Source organism: Panthera tigris, chromosome A1 (assembly GCF_018350195.1).
Source record: "Panthera tigris isolate Pti1 chromosome A1, P.tigris_Pti1_mat1.1, whole genome shotgun sequence".
Classification (NCBI taxonomy): Eukaryota; Metazoa; Chordata; class Mammalia; order Carnivora; family Felidae; genus Panthera; species Panthera tigris.
In genome coordinates this window covers 30,823,440-30,844,240 of record NC_056660.1, presented here as the reverse complement: position 1 = coordinate 30,844,240, position 20,801 = coordinate 30,823,440, and the positions used below count along the sequence as shown (strand labels likewise).

At 37.5% G+C, this 20,801-nt stretch overlaps 1 long non-coding RNA gene across 2 annotated transcripts; it reads right to left on the bottom strand.

The window, feature by feature from the left end:
* Positions 1 to 2,054: 2,054 nt before the first annotated feature.
* LOC122230969 lies at positions 2,055 to 20,092 on the bottom strand. 2 transcript variants are annotated; one of them, XR_006208028.1, is made up of 5 exons: positions 20,015 to 20,092; positions 14,745 to 14,903; positions 3,727 to 3,939; positions 2,464 to 2,505; positions 2,055 to 2,293 (listed from the first exon to the last, which is right to left on the bottom strand). It is a non-coding gene; the product is annotated as an uncharacterized LOC122230969 (long non-coding RNA). The 2 variants fall into 2 exon arrangements; XR_006208029.1 differs by lacking the exon at positions 2,464 to 2,505.
* Between the last annotated feature and the right edge of the window lie 709 nt (positions 20,093 to 20,801).

The window sequence follows — 20,801 nt, the reverse complement described above, 5'->3', positions numbered from 1 at the left end:
CTGATTTTTCCTTAGCAGAGAAACCAAAACACAAATGAATTTTCCAATAAATTATCCTACCCCACAGTGTTAGTGAAGCACAGTGTTTTCTGCTCATCTTCCCTGTGTTTGTGTCTGTTTGTGAATAATTTACCAAGAGGGATTCATTAGTTTTCTTTCTGTTTTGTAGTTTTTAATAAACACAGGGCACTGTGATTTTTATTTTGATCTGTTGGATTTAAATTACAATATGAATGCTTTAGCACGTGAAAATCAATTTGAAATATATTTAAATGTAGTGAGATTCTTGGATGAAAGGGACTAGACAAACACTGACTCTTTCCAAGACCAGTAGGTGCTTGAATATCTTCTGTGATTTTTAAAATGCCTCCTGTCCTCATTGTTAATCTCGCTGGAATTCTGCATGCTATTCTCCCCTAATCTGTTTTGTAGTGTCATCTTAATTTACATTTGCTATTGCTAAAGGTGTTCTCTAGGAAGGAATGATAAATCACACGTATATTCTTTAATTTATCATTCTCATTATTCAACACGAGTTTACTCACTCAATTTCCGACATACGGAATTTGTTCTAAGGCTTCTAATTCAAAACTGGCCAAATAGGCCACCGCATAATAACTTTATCATTTCTATGAAACACATATGAGTTATCACAGGCACATGTGTGGTCCTTGTTTCTCCAAAAGGAAAAGTCTTATTTGGTCTGTGTTAACCTTATTTATAGAAGAGCTTCTTGGGAGGTGATGACACAACAGATAATTTCTTCTTCATCATTGAGGGATTTTTTTGAAACCTAAGCATCCTTGCACACACTGCGATTCTTAAAGATGCATGCTTAAATGGCAGTGCACCTTGGTTCTGGGAGACTTGCAAAGATCAGGCAAGCCGCACCTTATCTAACTTCATCTTCTCATTATTAATAGGTGCTTGAGCATTGTAACTCATTCATTAGGCACATAAACTTGAATTCAGGTAGATATAAAATGTGCTGCATAGAAGAATTCAGCTTTAAATTGAGATCCCTTTACTTTTTATTGTACAGAATTTAAAACCAAGAAGTAAATTCACCTCACTAGAGCCACGTTGTCTGAAAAGACCATATTTGCTCTAATCAACTGAAGATAAATGCATTTGCCAATGTAAATGTTGATATCTGCTGCTTTTTCTTTAATGCTTAATCTTGAGTAGCATACTAGACATAATTCTGTATTGTTGCATAGGGTGTATTATGGGGAGTTTAGTATATCTAAGTTTCCTTTATTGTTTACCTTAAACTCTAATTAAAGACAACTAATAAAATTGTTTTCAGCACTTTTAAGCTTTAAGTACAGTGGATAATAAATAATCTTTTCTAAATTCCTTTAATTTAGTCATTCAACATTTCTACCTATTGTATGACTATTTAAATATATAAAGCATTAATTAATTTTATATTATTTAAAGTATAAAACCATTTCAAGAAGGACTATTCATAGATAGTCCATCTATAAATACTACAAAATATTACATAAAACATTATTTTAATAGGGCATGAATATTAATGTCTGCTAAACTATTTTTTTAAAGTTTATTTACTTTTGAGAGGCAGAGAGACAGGAGGAGAGGGGGCAGACAGAGAGGGACACACAGAATCTGAAGCAAGTTCCGGGCTCTGATTTGTCAGCACAGAGCCCAACACGGGACTTGAACTCATCAACCATGAGATCATGACCTGAGCTGAAGTTGGATGCTTAACTGACTAAGCCATCCAGGCACCCCTGGTAAGCTATCTATTTTGATGTTCTTTGGAACAAAGTTATTTGTATCAAAATTCAAATGAAAACAAGGAAGACTTCTTAGTCCTCAAGAATTCAAGGCTTCTCAAATAAATATAAGAAAGAGATATAAAGATTGAGAAGGTATAGGAGAAGAGGATTTTTTTTCTGATAACTTTGAATTCAGTGGTCTCCAACTATGAGAAGGGCATGTTACCAAATCCCATGTTCGGCTGCCCATTGGTCAAAAGGCCAATACTCAAGAGATGGCTGTTGGTTGGCAAGGAATATGAGCTTTATTCAGGAGGCCAGCCAGCTGGGGAGAAGGCAGACTCTTGTCCAAAAGCCAACTCTGTGTTTCTGCCTAGCCAAGAGGGTTTTAAAGGGACAGAGTGTCATTGATCAGTGAGGGGGTGCAGTAGCCTGAAACGTTTCCTGACTCCATGAGATTTAGTGGTGCTTATTTTCAGAGGTGCTTGATGTTTGTACAAGAGGTCTGATTCCTGTTCAGTGATGTATGAGGGCTTTCTGTTCTCCTCCTAGAAAGGAATGTAAGATTTATAGATACACGATGAGGGTCAGGAAGTCAATCACATGAACTTAAGAACACATATGAAAGATCACCATGTTAGTTACAAAGATCAAGGTGGCCTTAATTCCCCACTGTTAATTTTATTCCATATTTATGGTATTGAGGGAGAAGACTCACCTTCTGTAGCTTCTTCAGGTTGATAAAGGGTATATTCAGGACCTTGGGATGGAATATGTTAATGTGGATTTGAAGCATTAATTTATGACTGCTGATGTGGCTTGCTTGAAGTTTTTTATATACACAATGTAGTGAGCTTAAGTCTTAGGTATACACATAGTACCGCTAACATCAGGGTGAGTCCTAATTTTAGAATGCCTTGTAATGTGGACTTAAATCCTGATGGTATCTAGGAGAAGAGGTTTGTGAACCAATCATATCCTCCCTGGAACAGAGCAGGTAGAAATATAGGGTTTGCTGTAACTAAGTGGCTTGCTGTCTGATTTTATCAATACCGGTTTCTACCTCTGAGGAGGTATTGATATATGTGCAGCAAGACAAATTAACAACAACACAAACTCCCTCTTGCTCAGTTAGGAGCCATACGGTTATCCAGGACAACTTTAGCAAGAGATTCTACTGATTTCTGTGAGTTAGCCAAATATTTGGCAGTTGTATTATCCCCAGTGGTGGAGAGTTTGAGACAGACTGCAAAGCACATGTTATTGGGCAGCAGCCCTCCCACCACAGCAACATATAATGAAAGAAACATTCATCCCATCAGGGATATTGCCTGGAAGATCACAAGTTGGTCTGGGAAATAATTTTAGGGAGGTGGCTCAATGTTTGGTTTTGTTAGCAGGATGAAGGGAGAAGGGGATCACCAGGGTGGCCAGACGACACCGTTTGGGGTTAAAAAACTTTGTAATATGGTCTGTGGCCATGACTAATTTGCAAATAAAGACAAACCCAAATAGAGCACAAAGACAAAATGTGGAGACCTCCTCAGGTCTTAGAATCAGCTCAGTAATAGAGCAGCTAATTCCATCCAATTCCTGCCCACCTGAACTTGGCTATGGATATTGTCCATAGCCAGAAAGAAAACAGACTATCATTTACACGTAGGGAGTTGCTCCCTTTTGGGAGGTGGTTTCACATGATATCTAATTGAGGAATATATGCCTGCTCTGTCCTTTGAAGATTAACTCTTTTAGTTCAGTAATTGGAGGGACCATAACACACTGGGTGCCTCATGATCTTTTTGGAAGAATCTATTCTAAGCCTATACATTAGTATTTGGGCCTTTGTAATTGGAAATCAGTTGCCTTCAGGTGTTATAAATAGGGTGGGCCAAGAGGTCTCCATGGTCCAGCATCCACTGAGCTTTTGGATGACCTATCCAGCAATCAGTAGAACATGTACTATAGCCAAATTCGGAGTTACCTGTACGAGTGCATTGTCTTTCCAACCTAGGGAGAGAGAAGACATCATTAATACGGGCCACAGAATGAACATAGTTGTCATAGGTTTCCTTTCCTAAAGAGGTCTTTTAAATCTTGAATAGGATGGCTTTCCCAGCAGGGACTTTCAGTGGCTTCTTTGTCATCTGTAGCTAGAACCCTCCTCATTCTGGTACAGTGTATCTGTGGCTGATACCTGAAAATTTTAGAGAGGTATGATGGTTAGTCAAACATCATAACACCCCATCCATTTCTCAGCCAAATTTTGATCAGGCTCTTGATTTTTACAGGTCTTTTATAATAGTACTCTGTCTCCAGGCCTAAAAGGATGAAGTGGCTCATCTGAAGCATACATAGACCTGGAGAGGACAAACTTGTGCAAACAGTTAATACCTGACTCAAATGTTGTACATACTGTTTAATCTTACTTTCATTTTCTAAGTCTAAGGGTGCTGTCCCTAGAGCCTAGGTTTAAAAGGGTCTCTCAAATACAATCTCAAAGGGCTTAATTTTAGCCCACTTTTGGGGGCAATCCTAATGCAGAGAAGGGAAATCGGTACAATCTTATCCCATTTCAGGTTAGTTTCTTGACAGCTTTTAGTCAAAGTCTTTTTCAACGTATGATTCATCTTTCCCCCATTTTTCCTGTTGATTGAGGTCTCCATGAAGGATGCAATTTCTGGATGATCTGTAAAGCAGCATTTACTTTATATACCACCTCACATAGAAAGGCAGGCCCATTATCACTCTGAATAGTGCTGGATAAACCAAATCTAGGAATAATTTCCTTTAGCAAGAGTCTTACAATATCTGGACTTTTTTTATGTTTAGGTGGGAAACACTTAAAACCATCCCAAAAATATACCTACATATACTAGTAAATATTTACAATTCCAAGTAGTCCTAGGAATGTGGGTAAAGCCTATCTGCTAATCCTCAAAAGGACATTCCAATTTATATTGTATCCCTTGACCTGGTAAGTGTCTCTCATTGTTTGGATTATTCTTTGCATGTACAGTACATCTCTGGGTGCCTGTGTGGGCCATTTTCTATAGATAAGTCTCCTTCAAATGAGGCCTAATAAAATCCATTAAAGCATCCTTCCCGTAGTGTGATCCTTCATGCAGATGCTTTAAGACTAGATTCACTATCAGGGCATAGGTAATACTATCTATTCAGGTAATAGTATTATCCAATGGGAGTTATTTTCCATGAAGCAGTGGGGTCTGTTTGAGTAAAGCCCCATTTTTGTGTGCGTTCTCTCTTCATCTTATTTCCTGTACTGGGGTTTAAAGGCAGAGAGATCCACTCAAGGATCTCTCGAGTGTGAGTTTTTGGCCACTATTTTGGCTGTTGCATCTGCTAACCAGTTACCTCTTGCTATTTGAGAATCCCCCTTCTGGTACCCTGGGTGATGCATAATCACTATATCAGCAGGAAGATAGATAGCTTCTAATAATCACAGGATTTCTTGGGAATATTTAATGTCATTGTTGGGGAAGATCAATAAACCCCTCTCTTTCCAAATTATCTGGTGTGCATGAGTTATCACAAAAGCATATTTCGAGTCGGTATAAATATTTACCTTTTCCACTTGTGATAACTCCAGGGCCCATGTTAGAACAATCAGTTCTGTCTTTTGTGAGGAGGTAGTTGGGGGGAAAGCATGTGCTTTTATTATCTGAACCAGTGTGACCACTACATATCCAGATCATTGCTTGCCATTGTCCACGACACTATTACCATCTGTAAATAACCCATAATCTGGTGCCGGCAGTGGTTGATGGAGGAGGTCTGACTGGCTAGAATATACTGCATCAATGATCTTAACACATTCATTCTTACTTGAGGTGGTGTTCAAGTTATCAGGTGGCAAAGTTGCTGGATTCAATGCTGTTGTTGCTATAAAGTCACATTTGGATTGTCTAACAATACAGCTTGCTATCCACTCATTCTTGTAGCTATTAGCCAATATCCTGTTTCTGTTCTAAAAGGGTTAATATTTGGTAAGGCGCATACACCATTATCTCTTGCCCAAGCGTTAACATTTCTGCCTCCTGTAGTATGTCACAAATAGCTGCAACAGCCCTCCAACAGGGGAGCTATCCTTTGGCCGTGGGTTCTAATTGCTCAGAGAAATAGGCCACTGGCTGTGGACTATCCTCAAGAATGTGTATGAGGACCCCTAATCTGTGACCTTGCCTTTCATGTATGTATAGCTTAAAGGGCTTTCTAGGGTTTGGTAATCCTAGAACTGGGGCATTTGCTAATTTTTCCTTTATTGTCTCAAATGCCAATTGATATTCCATAGTCCAGTTCAAGGGTCTGAATCCAATTCTCTTAGAGCTTCACATAAAGCTTGACTATCAAACCATAATTTGAAATTCAGATCTGACAGAAACCAGTGATTCCCCCAAACTCATAGAGTTGTCACTGATTTCTGGGGGTTTGTAGAGCTAAAACTGTTTCTTCCCCCCACCCCCCACCCCATCAGTGAGGATACATTGTCCCTGACACAGCTGAAAGCCAAGATAAACAATCTCTTATTTACAAATTTGGGCCTTGTATGCATTTTATATTTGCAGTCTGCCAAATGATTTAAAACCAGAATAGTATTGTCTAGACAAACTTCATAAGTGGGGGTATCAACTAACAAATGATATACATGTAATAAAATCCCATCAGCTAATTTTATCATCCTCAAATCCTTTGCTAAGATTTCACCAAAAATAGTGGGGCAGGGGTGATTTTTAAATCCTTATGGTAACACCATCCAATAGTTTCAGGAGGTGGTTCTGATTTCTAAGGGTCCTGGCATTCAAAAGCAAACAACAGTTGGGCCTTCTCTGTCGGAATTCAGAAATAGGCTTCCTTTAGATCTAGTACAATCAACCATTCATAATCACCAACTATTACAGTTAGTGTGTATGGATTGGACAAAGTCAGGTATGTCTTGTATGGCTTAATTAATGGCCCATAAATCTTGTACAAAATGGTACTCATGAGTATTTTTTTTTTTTTTTGGAAGAATGGTTGTATTTATCGTATGGCCTTCAAGCTCAAATTAAGCCATATTTCAAGAACTTCTGTAAGTTGGCCTGTATATCTTCTAGAACTTCCTTTTTTTAAAGGGTACTGCCTTTTCCTAGGGATGGTAAATCTCCTCTTTCAAGTCTGTTCATACAGGTGTCACATCTTTTGCCCTCCCTACCACTCTATCTGCCCAAATCACTTTACTTGTTTATTGATTTCAGGAGGGAATGGTTCTGCTTCTGGTGTCTTAACCTGAGTTAGAACAGCTTGTAATGGGAGCACTTTACCCGGAGGTACCTTTATTTGTAGGTGCTTGTTTCTTTGGAGAGTTACCTGAGCGTTTAGTTTACAAATCAAGAATTGCCCAGTAAGATCAGACATTCTGGCATATAAGGAAAATGATGTCTCAAAGAAAAATCACCAAACTTGCATTCTAGTCATTGTAGGAAAGGTCTTTGTTGTTCTTGACCTGAGACCCTCAACTACAGAGACTGCCTTCTGGGTGTTTTGTATCAATTTAGTATTCAAGATGCTGTACATGGCCCCTGTGTCCACTAAGAAGTCCATCAGCTGATTCCTCAGTGGAAATTGTACCCAGGGCTCCTGTGGGGAAATGGTAACTGAATCAGCGAGATGGTAGGGAGCCTCTTAATTTGTCATCTTCCTCTCCTTCCATCACCATTTATTTATACCTTGTCCCTCCTCCCTGCCTTTATTTTCCTTTCAATTTCAGGCAATCCCCTTTCTGTGCCCTCCCTTTTTGCAGTAGTGGCACTGATTCTGACCAATAGCTCCTTTCTTACTTCCTAGAGGTCACTTACTTTTCTTTTTCCCATCCCTGCCTTCCACACTTTCCATTGACTGTGGCCTGGTGAGCCCTTTTACTTCTCATGCAATAAATACTTCATAGGCTACATCAACTAGCTGTGATGGTTCCATTCCTACTACCTTTTTCTCCTTTTGGAGCTTTCTCCTTATATCAGGCATGCTGTGCCCTATGAATGTCATGTTTACCATGTGGATATTTTCTGGGGCCTCTGATGATATATCTGTACGTTTCTGATAAATTAGGTAAATCTTTTCTAACCAAGCCAGACTTTCTGTTGCATCTCTCAATTCTTGAATCTTACTGAAACTGCACTGCTTGGGAGACCTTTACTTAAACCTGCCAAGATGTACTGCTGATAATGCTCAGGTCCAGGCAAACCCCCTTGGTTTGGGTCCCAATTGGGCTCAACCAATGCGAAGGCAGGTGCGGGGTCTGGGCTGGATCCTCATGATGGGGGTGCTGGGCTTCCTCATTTCATTGACTAATACTAGCCATCTTTCATCTTTCATCCGAAGTTAATATGGTATTCACTGAAGCTTGGATATCTGCCCAAGCTGACCTGATGAGCTGCAAAAGTGCTCAGAAAGAGTTCTACCATTTTTTTGGGGGGGGGTCTCACTATAAGGGGAGATTGGCATTTTTATAACTCATGAAGTCTGAAGTTGTAAAAGGAATATATGTCCAATAACATCTGAGAGGCTGTCCTTGAGCACCAATGCCCTCGACTGGGTATTGCCTTAAGGATATTGCCCACTACCCATAGTGGGGTACTTCCTGTCCAAATTGGGTGCCCTGCCAGGTCTTAAAGGAAGAGACTGTTCCAGGATTCCTTTGTTCCACCCCTTAGAATGGTGAGGAGGAGAAGGTGGAGGTAAGAGCTCCTGCAGAGGGGGCAGTGGGGTTAGATTTGCCACATATTCTTCCTATCCCTTCTATTTTTCATTTCTATATTCCTATATTCTATACAGCATCATCAGGAAAAAAATTTGGTTTTTCCCCTTGTCTCTGCACCATTAATTCACTTTTTTTCCTGGGCAGCATCTTTACTATGTAAAGACAAGCAGCCTGAACATAGGGTATCTAATTATCCTTTCTTGCTCTTTGACAAAATATCCCTAGTTGTAAAATGGTGTAATGGTTTAAAGATCCATTTAGGGGCCATCTCTCATCTGCTTCTAGAAAGTACATTGGTCAGGCAGTATTAGAATAGAAAATCAGCTTTTGCTTAGTCGTAGATTCCTGACTATACTCCTTCCTTTTATTCAAAATTTGGCTCAATGTTGGCGGGATAGAGATAGAACCCCCATTACACCAAAGATGATACACACACACACACACACACACACACACACACACACACCAAAGACATAGCTGCCCCAAATCACAAAGGAATTGACCAATTGACCATTATTCAAATTCTTAGTTTCTCCCAACTGTTGTGCCACTTCCAGAATGGGAAAGCACAGACAATGAAAACAAAAGTTCCTAGCTCTTCACAAAAGAGAAACCATGTTGATGTGCACTTTCAACAAACCTACCCAGTCCAAAAGCTTGTTAGCTTGCCCCAGATGCTCTTTCCCTTTCCATTCAAGTCAAAGAGCAAGTGTTAGGAATCAACACGGAATTTCCCCAAGACAAAAGAAGCCTCTGCAGTTGCAGGGACAGATTCTTCAGATTCTTTCCCTGAAACCAACTAAACCTGAGCAGCTAACCCCCTCCAGTAATCCAAGTTACTAGCTCAGGAAATGAACAAGTAAGCCCTGGAGTGCTGCCCTAGACAACTGCGCTGCTTTGGAGTTCCCAGGGGGAACTGGATGCCACAGGAGCATTGGCTCCTAGTTGGCTTCCCAAAAGTTGTTACCAAATCCCAAGTTCGGCTGCCCATTGCTCAAAAGGCCATTTGTCAGGGGATGACTGTTGATTGGAAAGGAGTATGAGCTTTATTCAGCAGCCTGGGCCACCTGGGGAGAAGGCAGATTCTTGTCCAAAAGCCAACTCTGTGCTTTCTGCCTAGCCAAGAGGTTTTTAAAGGGACAGGGGGTCATTGATCAGTGAGGGGGTGCAGTGGCCTGAACCATTTCCTGAATCAATGTAGATTTAGTGGTGCCTATTTACAGCTTTAAGTACTTGAAAGGTTTGTGCAAGAGGTCTGATTCCTGTTCTGTGATATGCAAGGGTTCTCTATTCTCCTCCTAGAAAGGAATGTAAGATTTATGGGTACACAATGAGCGTTAGGAAATCAATCACATGAACTTCAGAACACCTATTAAAGATGACCATGATAGTTTTGAAGATCAAAGCAGCCTCAGGCAATTCAAAACATTTATTAAAAAACTATTGCTAATTTTTACCATATGCTCATAACTAAATACAATTTGGTAATGTAATTTTATATTGATTAAACAAATGAATTTTGATGTATAAGACATTTGATAACCATGTATTATTCATATTATATTTGTTCCTCATTTTCTTTTCTGTTGCCCCAGTTACTCTTCCAAAAATGGCACTAAGGCATGAGCAGGGACTAAAAACAATTAACAACAACAACAATCACTTTCATACTTTCATTTTCACATTGATTTCAAATAATCACAGATGGCAAGTTATCAAAAAACAAATCTAATCAAATAAAATCTTAAACCCATCAAGACTAAAATAACAAATGACTAAAAGATAACAGGAAATATATATATTTTACTAAGATGCAGGGATTTTTGTGTTTGTTTTATTTTTGTCTTTTGAGAAAGAGAGAGAGACCACACATGCTAGTGGAGGAAAGGGGGAGAGGGAGAGAGAAAGAGAGAGAGAGAGAATCTTAAGCAGACTCCATGCCTAGTGTGGAGTGGATCCAAGGCTTGATCTCATGACCCTGAGATCATGACCTGAGCCAAAATCAAGAGTCAGGCACTCAACTAAGTCACCCAGACAACCCTAAGATGGAATGGTGTTTTCATGTCAGAATGATCAAATAAAATCAAGTGTGCAAGCAGAAATACAACTAAGTAGAAAACATGTCATTGTAGGATAAAGACTGGTTGTTACAGTAAAGCTTTCATAATTTCAGTTTTTTAATATCCCCTTCTGAAAATACTACAATTTTGTACAGTCACAGGAATAAAGCTGCACCTTTGTTTATAATTAATGTAACTGTCCTGCTTCTTCCTGCTTCATACATTTACCCATATTCAAAGCATTCTGAAAGCTTGGGAGCTTTTAATTCTTTCTTTGCATTGATTTCTAGTTTGAGTTTAATCAAAGAGATAATCCTTTAAGAGTAAGTATGAGACCTTTTGAGGTAAAGAAATGCTCTTCTTGTAACTCTTGAATATTTATGCAAACTAGCTTTTTAAGGCACTAGTCAAAGCACCAGACACATTGAGAAATATTTGGATGTAGGATGTTAAGCCATGAACAATATGGTTCAACATTTTGATCTTAGTTCTCTTGTGATGTCATTATTTCTTAGTTTAAGATTTTAATTATATTCACACTGTAATTTTTTCCAAATACTCTTAGATACACAAAAATCTAATGAGATATACTTGAATATATGGTAGTTTTAAATACGTATGTGTCAAAATATTTGGTTATGTTAACTATATTAATGAAATCTCCTGAATTAAACCTAAGAAGTAGGTTTCAGACTCTCTGTGCACAGAGATGAGAATTTGTTACAATTTTCTGTTGGTAAGTCAATTATAATTACATGTTAAGTTGGACAAGTACATCATCACCCTCAATAATAACCACGTGTTAGGTTCTATATCAGTAAATATTTTCCAAATTGAATTTCTCATCCTTATGTACTTCTCCCTGCTCAACAGTCAGTTTGAGACTTTTTGGTATTCCTTTCCTTTTTATTCCTGTTTAAAACGTACAAAGACTTCACTTATATAATTGCTTTTACTATGCATTAAGATATATTCAACTTATGTCTTGGGAAAATAAATTAGTTTTTATACATTTTGAAGTAATTATGTCAGTGCAAGTTATAAGAAACAAATTATAGGCACAACAAAGAAATAATTATTTAAAAATATCATCAGAGAACAAATTCTGGCTCCATGATAAGACCCAGATAATTGGGTTCAATTTATTGTCTTCACCCTTGGTATTTGAAGCCATAAGATGTTCATTCTTAAAAAAAACACAAAGTTCAAATGATTTTAAAAGGTCCACATTTGAATGAAGTTGAAGATTGTTAGACTGATATCTCTGCTGTCTGTGTGCATTGATGGCAAAACCACAGCCAACATTCTAAGTGAAAAGCAGCAACATGTCCTTAGTTTATATTCTCCATCGTGTTCCCAATGGCCAGTAAAATACATTTTACCTCTAGAGATGTCCCCAAATCTTCCTTATTACTTATTATTTAAAACACTAATAAACATTTTTCAGTTTTGGTTTGTTTTTCTTAATTTTCATAAGTTCTAAAATAAACAACTGCTATGCTACCTTGTTAGGAAGTGTTTTTACACCTGACTTGGAGAAAGTCATTTGTCCCAGGTACTCTGACATTCTGATTCCTGGGGCAAACTTTAATAGACATTTCAAGCAAGGTTTGATTATAAAAGAATCTACAAGCCATTAGTTGTAGCTATAATAAACCTGTGGCAATCAATCCCAATGCCTGGGTCAACCAAATGAGGTAGAAGGAGCGAATAGCCTGAAACTATGGGTTATTGGAAATCTCACTGATAGGAAACATCCAGAAAATGAATGCTCATCTTCTCAGTATTTACTAGGAGGAGAATCTCTCCCCTACTTTATTTTGCTCTGGCTTTGTAGAAGTGAATAAGCTGATATTCTCTGATATGTATTAAATTGCTTCAGAGGAAGTGACTGAAAAATGTCAGCCAGTGTGTGATTTCTAAAAGTTAGGCTACTAAAATTATTTAAATGATGTGGTTTGTAGCATTCTAAATTAAAACCCTGTTTTGGTCCTATTCTATTTTGCATCTTTTGCATATATATTAATATATATATGTTAATATATATGACATATATTAATATGTATATGTATATTATATATGTATATAATATATATTAATATATTTATTTTGTATCTTTTGGATGTATATATTAAATTTTTCTTTAAATGTTTATTTTTGAGAGAGAGAGTATGTGCGCAAGCAGGGGAGGGGCAGAGACACAGACTCTGATGCTCCAGGTTCTGAGCTGTCAGCACAGAGCCCAACAGGTGGCTGGAACTCATGAACTGTGAGATCATGATGTGAGCTGAGGTCGTATGCTTACCGATTGAGCCACCCAGGTGCCCCATCTTTTGCCAATATTTTAAATTCATTAAGCCCAATCTTTAAGATCTTTTATTTTTTTTCATGCAGTGGAATAGACTTTGCTTGCTGCTGTTTATCCCAGTGAAACCAATCCCCACAGCGTGTCCGCCTTTGGAGTAAGAGCCACCTGTCAGGGCAGGACAAGCTAGTTCACAGCTGTGATCACTGTGTCCTGCCTCCCCAGAACTGAAGGCAGAGGCCTCTCTCTCACCAGTCCCCATCCCAGCCACTCTCTGGAAGACATATATTTCATAATTCTCATAATGCAAAAGATACAACCTATTTTTGTCTTAGTTTTATATTTACAATTATATAATTTGATAGATACACGTTTGTGCAATTTTCAACAATATACAACCAAATGTACATATATATAATTAGTAAATTAGTTCACTTTTCAATAGACATGAACACTTTTGAGTCCCTTTATGATGTCTGACACTTTGGATAATTAATCACAAGATTGACAGTTCTGCATTTCCATGTGTCACTTGTTAGCTGTCACAATTATCAAGGCAGTTACTATGAATCGCCTTCATAAGAGCAGTTGGCATGGCATTCAGAGAGACCACTCTGTAATAATGATAATAACGATAATAACTATTCCACTGGTGTCCTGGCTGGAGAACAGATGGCATATCAAAAAGGGGCGTTTGAGGAGAGTTTAATAAAAGGACTATTTGCAAAGGTGTGAGGGGTTTGAAGGAAGTCAACAAGTAATGATGTGACACTCTGGAGATAATCACAGCAGGAAAGGCACTATTACCCTAGGTCTGAATGGGTTAGGTGAAGGAGGATTTATTTAGCAGAACCCAGCAGGAGTGGAAACCATGGGGTGGGAGAGGGACATCTACAGGGACATCCTGGTCCTCCTTTGGTACAGAAAGGTGGTCCCCACCAACCTCATAGGAAGAGACCTGAGGAATGAAATCGTATGTCAATTTTTTCTCTCACTTTCCCTTCTCCTGTGGATAACTTTCATTGTCTGAATCCAAAATATACCAGAAAACAAGAGTAATTCAACAGTGTCAATAGAGTATCAATGAAGTGCAAGGTAGAGAAGCAAGGTTGGATCTGCAAGGAACAAGATAAGAATACTCAGTAAATATTTAGTTAGCACCTGCATGCTTTATTTTATTTAAATATTATAACAGCTCTTCATCATGTTACTAGTTGAAAATTTGAATCTCAGCTTTCTGAGAACGCATAGCTAATCATTGGTAAAGCTGGGGTTAAGGCTCCTATTTATCTAATTCTAACTTATGCTGTTTTTATTATGCTGTGCCCTTCATAAACTACCATGCACCTTACAAAATCCCAAATACTTCCTTTATAAACAAGTACATTTATAGCCTAAAGTCCTTAGCAATGATGATTTCACCTTAAGAACACATGAAACTTGCAACCACTGACCATAGCAGGTCCCTATCCCCACTCCCTTTACACACCCCATGCTTGTAATTTACAAAAAATGTCAAGTTTTAACCCCTACTTAAAAAAAATCTCAGGGGTGCCTGGATGGTGCAGCCAGTTAAACGTGTGACTCTTGGGTTTGATTCAGGTCATGATCCAAGGTTTGTGAGTTTGAGCCCTGCGACAGGCTCTGTGCTGACAGCGTGGAGCGTGCTTGGGATTCTCTCTCCCTTTCTCTCTGCCCCTCCCCCATTCATGTGCGCGTGCGCGTGCGCGCTCTCTCTCTCTCTCTCTCTCAAAAATAAATAAACTTAAAAAAAATATATATAAAAACTCTCAGCTAAGAGCTACACTGTATATTTCAAGATCTGAGTTTACTTTGCTTGTCCTGCTTCATTGTTTAAAAAAAAAAATCTGTAGTATTACCTGCATTGGTCCTGTTTTCTTAGCCTCTGGGTCTTAATTTTCTGTTACTCCCTTTTCATACATCACCTTGGCATTTAACACCAGGTGCAGTTTAACCCATGAGACACAACTGTGTCTTTGAGACCAAAGCAAGAGCACCCCTTTTCACTGCTGAAATTTCTGTATTGGGAAAAAAGCAAAGAAAAAGAATTTAAAACAATATATAAAGGACAAGCCATGAAGCTAGCTCAATTAAATGAGAGAATTAGCATTCCAATATTATCTACTTATTTGTTCCATAGAAAGAATATGGAACTGAAGTCAAGAAAACTATCCTCAAACTAAATATGCTGCTAATTACTACTTCCTTTTATTTCATGTTTCTCGCTGCCTTTGATCAGGGCTTTATTCAAAACTAGCTGTTCAAAATGATTGACATTTATGGAATAAACAAATTTAAGTTTATTCAGTGGCTACTTTTCTTCTGTGGTGGGTTTCTTTTCTGTAGGCTTCTTCCCAGTGGCTGGTTTCTTGGTAGCTGTAGCCTTTTCCCCACCAAAGGTTTCTTCTGCTTTTTAACACCAACGGCCTTATTCACCAAACAGGAATTACTACTTGCTATGGACTGTGCAATCATGTGACCTCAATAGACCTTGATTTCCACTGATGCTGAATTGTTGAAGGAATGTTCTAGATCCTCAGAGGGATCTATTAGTATAAAAGAGGGTTAGAGATGTAAAAGTCAATAAAATTATAAGGAAGAGTTCTTAAGAATTGTTGATCATATTCATTATTGCCCATTTTCCTTTTGGACTATTTATTTTTCTGTTGGCATAATACTTGTTTTACTTTTTTCAAAAGACATTTACCTGTGGAGTAATGGGTGTTAGAGAGAGAGAAAGATGTAGAGAGATGAGAGAGAAATTATGGGGAGGTGGTGAGGGAAAGAGGGGAGGGAGAGGAGAGTTATTTCTAGGTTCCAGCACATAACACAAATTTATGACCTAATTTATTTATTATTGAAAATGTATTATTAAATTGAATGAGCAGAGCACATACATTGCTATTGCTGGAGGCAACCATAAGTCATATTCTGACAGGTTACATGTATTTAATGCAACTATTTATTTTTTATACATGAGAAATGAATAATTTCTTTAGTAATTGCCAAATTATACACTTCCTGAAATGCATGGAATCTTCTTAGGGAAATACATTTACCAAAATGTCATGTGAATTTATGCATATTTCAAGGCAGATTCAGAGAAAATATGTATAACAGCTTCCTAACTTCCTTTCCAAAGGGTGACATGAAAGGATAGCTTCCATTTTATTATATTACTTTTGTACAGGTTTAAAATTGCTTAATGTTTTGCATATTTCAATAAAACATACCCAAAATAAAATAGAGGCTAAATATATAGTCATACAGCTATTATGCAGTAATAAGGTAAAAATTTTTGAAGATTTTTGTTTTCTCTTTTTTTTCCCATTATTTTGGGGGTGGGGTAGGATAAATCTATTCATTTGGTTTCACAATTGCCTAAAGATATTTGATAAAGAAAAGTGATCTTTGTAGCATTTTAACTGTGCCCTATGGGACTCATCAATTGACACTCGACCAGAAAAATTAGCATAACCCTTTTACCAAAAGTCAGTAATCTGAAACTAAAAGTGAAAAATTAATTTACTTTCTGGAATGCCTATGCTTCTATGGGTGTGAAGTAATTTATAGCTAAGTTTGACGACCTGGTATTTTTCAGTGTCATAATATGAATTAGGGGGATAGGGTAGTGTATAATAGAACAGATCCTGAGAAAAAAATTCTAGTGAATAACTCTATTTTATCTCTGGTAAATTTTAGTCCCATAATACAAAGCCTCAACATCCACTACCTCAGGGAATAAATTACTATTTAGTCTTTGGCTTTTAGGCAAGAGAGGAGACTATTCTTCAGGATAATATATTAGACATAAGATTGAAATATTCTCAGAAATGTATTCTTTCAAAATTTATGTTTTCAAAGAAGTATTCAAAGTTCTGGGCTTATTTTTTTCTTTTCCAGAGTCATTTGGAATGCTTGGTTGAGCTTCACTGAACCTCAGTCTCTCACTCATTTTAATGCCTATCCATACACTGAGTGTATCTCATGCAGGGGCTCTGACAATGGATTCAAATGCATTTAAATACATAGCATGTCCTTCCTATCTCACGTTCCATCCTTGTCATAAAATCTTATAGTCCATTGTTAATTTTTTTTTATTTTTATAGACTTCTAGGCATTATAACTCCTTTTCTTAACTGTCTCTAAAACTTCCAGAAAGAATAATTAAAACAAATTGACAAGAGTTCACTTAGGTGGAATGTCAGTGAGTCACAAAGAAATAATTGAATTTCTCTCCACACTTTGTGTGTTTACCTGGTAACCGTGGTACTATGCACAAATGAAAATCTCAAAAACATCCATTAGTGTTTTGTAAGTGTAAGATAGTTCTATTTCAGGACTGATAGAGTGGTTCTACATCCAAGTCAGAGCAAACTTTTTCTAGCAATTTTACAGTGCCAATGATGCAAAAAGGAATCTGTCCTTATGCAGTTCTCCCAGAGCTGGCTTTCTTAACTAGATATTAATTTGTTAATTTTAGTAAGTATAATTGAGCACCTACTGTGTACACCTAGGTGCTCAAAGGGGGAAGCAAAGAGAATCTGCCTTTGGAGACGTTTATATAAACAAGAAATTATACCTCCATAAACATGAGAAAAATAAGGTATATTTTACTGCCATGAGAGGGAAATGGTAACACATTGTGGACAGTCATGGGTTGAAAATATTTCATCTAGACAGGCAAACAGGAGGAAGGGATAGGTTATGGGGTGGGGGATAAGGGCATTTCAGGCAGAAGTCATAGAGTGTAAGCAAAGGCAGAAAAGGTAAAAAGCACATATAAGGGAAAAGTGAAGGAAAATAAGGTGGGGGATGGCTTTAAATTTTGATTTAGCTGGACTATCAGTAGCTCTGAATATGATGTTAAATAAGATATGGCTTGAGTCTAGCTACCTGTGAAAAGCTATTTTCCTTCCTTCACAACTCTGGATGGCATGTTCCTTTGTTTTGCATCACCAGAGGGGAAAATCAAGCACAATTTAATTTAGCAAGTCTTTATTAGGAATTTACAACGGGCAGCACTCCATGTGGGTTATAGAACACATAAGCAGAAGGAATAAGACTAACACAGTGATGTGACAACCAGCAGGCTAAAAGTGAAAGAGAATCCACTCAGGATGCATACCCTAATCATAGCTGCTGGAGTTTTCACCCTCCTAGTCTAAATCATTGGTACTTAACATCAGAAAACAAATATAGTTATATCAACATATTATTTTAGTTTTGTGCAAGCATGTATACTGTGTTTGTTTAGCAAACACAATTACTGTAAACTTTTATCTCCGCTAGTGTGTTTATCTCCGCTAGTGTGTTTGATGCCTTCCTATAGCTGTGAATTAAAAGAAACTTAAGTATCATTAAGGAAAAGTAACTTCGCCAGGTTGGCTCTGTCAGCATTTGCTGTTTGAGTGCTGATAGGAAAGTTACCCAGACGAATGCTCCTTAAACTCATGTATTTCAAACTTTGGTGTGCAACAGATTCATGCAAGGTACTTGCTGAAAATACAGCTTCTTTGTTCCCTGCCCTGGATTTTCATTCAGCATTCCTTAACAGAAGAATCCAGAGGTTCTAGAATCCAGAGATTTTGCCGGAGGTGATCTGCAGATCATAATTTGAGAGATATAGCTTCATAAACTCTGTGTATGCAGACAGTCTCCCACCACTGTGCAAGCAATGAACTATCCATCCAGGAAAAAAAAAAGAGTAAAATTATTTGTCTACATGATTGAACGTAAAAATGATAACTCTAGTGACTTCTATCTAGAATTCCTCTTTCACTCTTATATATTCTTTCTAAGAGAGCAGATAGGTTTCATCTAATCTGCTGGTAACGATGGATAAGAAGTTCCTGCAGTCCTGGCTTGTAAATGATTGTGGGGCTGATCAGGTTTTTCTGGAGGAAAAACATGTTACGGTCAATTCGCCTTGCCTGCAGTGAATGGCAGAACTGTATCATGTAGGGTGAAATCCCTGTGTGTCTTCACTTTTCTAACATGTGCTTTGTGTTCCTTTGTGTTTAGCCATTTTTCTTTCTTGTCTTCTGAGACTTGGCAATTGTTTCTTCTTCTTTTTTTTTTTTTTTCTTCTTGTTGATCTTCTCTAAGTCTTTGTTCTTTCCTCTTTGCCTAGAGATATTTGCTCTTAATGCAGTAACCTAACCATTTCTCAGCCTGACTATTCAACTTCTCTCTGATGGGGGCCCTGCGTATGTATGCAGAGTATCTCCCAACTTGTCCAATACCCGCTCCCCTACCCCAGCTCACAGCAGGGCTCTCGCCTCACTGCCGTCCAATTTTCGTAGCCATCCCTGTCCCTTCTCTGTTTTTGCACACTCTTCCCCAGTCTTAAAGGCCCTTTACCTTTCTCTCTCCTCTCCCTGGAATAATTCTAATTCTGTCTCAAGGCCCAGATCGAGTAGTAGTTACTGGTTTGTTTCCGTCCAGCTGAGTGGAAAAACTGTTTAAATTTGAAACAACATAGTGATGCAGATTTTTACCTCTGCTGTGCCAGCATGATGGCAAAAAAGCTATATATAATTGGAAAATAAAGTCAAATAAATGACATCTTTGGTGATAAAAGATTGAAATATATAAAACCATTATTGCTACTTAGTTGAAAATGGTTCAGATCAATGCTGGAATACAATTTAGTTAAGCAACTAGAAGCTCATCTTATAAACAGTTCTTAATCTGAAACAGTATTTTGTGCAGATCATAATATATAATTATGTATTACATATGTGTGTTCATCTGTAGATATATATATTATAAATATATATACACTACAATAGGGAGTATTGGATGAAAACTGAGATTTTAATAGCAGCAATTTCATTACTACTCTTGAAAAATATTGTATCTTTCAAGAGGGGAAGGAAGAAAGAACAATGTCTTGAAAATTAATTTAGTTTATGCCTAGGCTTCTGTGATAAAATTAGGTACCTGCTTTACTTAGACATTTAGCTTGATATCTATAAAATCTGTTTTCTCTTTATCCCTTTCTAGCACTTGATAATAACAAAAATAAAGGGCTTATAAAAGTATAGAAGATAAGGGCTTACAAATGTATACAGTAAAAACAATTATAACATATGGACACAAAGGAAGTTCTTTATCCTCTGCCCACCTTCAATGCCAAGGATCCATTTAGTGAAGATTCAGACTTTGAAAAAAAAAAAAAATGACTTGCATGTAAAATATGATCAGTCTCCTTTCACCCAAGATTCACTTTGGAACTTCTGATTCATTATGACATTTTTACAGAGTTCTTTCTTTTAATTGTGTATGTTCACACTTGGGTTTTTAGGTATCTCTGAACTTATCACTTAAAAGGCCTTTATAATAGTCTTTCAAAATTAATGAATCAAATGCTGTGAGCACATGGATTTCTGAAGAACATTTAAAAAAGGCCAGGCTTTAAAAGTCAAGGATGATAAGAAAGAGGATCAACTAAGTGCTATAGCCAATAATCCAACTCACTCCTTAATGCTTCTGAATTTAAAATTAGAAGTGTTTCACTACACCTGAATTACTTGAATTACTTCGGTCCAGATAAGTAATTCCAATAGATCAACCTTGGAGATAATCCTCTAACTTTAAATTTAGACTCACTGAAATGTCTGCTCTCCTCAAAATATCATTTTATAGGTTGAAGATGTTGTCCCTAAGAAGATCTAAGGCGCTTTAAGATGAGAAACAGATGAGATCTGTTACATCGCATGCATAATATGTTTGACTCACTTCTCAAAAACTTTCACATTTTATGTGGTTATACAGTTAAAATGTAATTCACAGGACTCTTCATTATACTTGTATCATTCTAAAGAGGAGTGGTAGAAATAAGAGTTATCATAGTGTTATGACGGTGAAGGAAACTAATTAGCTTAGGTCAGAGGATAAAAAGCAGAATGGTA